This window comes from Corylus avellana, chromosome ca3 (assembly GCF_901000735.1).
Source record: "Corylus avellana chromosome ca3, CavTom2PMs-1.0".
Taxonomy (NCBI): Eukaryota; Viridiplantae; Streptophyta; class Magnoliopsida; order Fagales; family Betulaceae; genus Corylus; species Corylus avellana.
The window spans coordinates 19,105,722-19,105,933 of record NC_081543.1 but is presented as its reverse complement, the minus strand read 5'-3'; positions in this window follow the sequence as shown (position 1 = coordinate 19,105,933).

The window sequence follows — 212 nt, the reverse complement described above, 5'->3', positions numbered from 1 at the left end:
TTTTATTATTATTTTTTTTTATAAATCAATTTTATAAGAAAAAAAATTAAAAAATTTGCGAATTTTTTTTTTTTTTTTTGTAAAAATTGAAAATTTTAGTTTTTATTTTTATTTTTATTTTAGTTTTATAATTTTATTTAAATAAAAATTATGTTTAAAAAAAATAAAATTTTCGTTTAATAAAATGAAATTTTTTGTTTTTTTAAAACTAA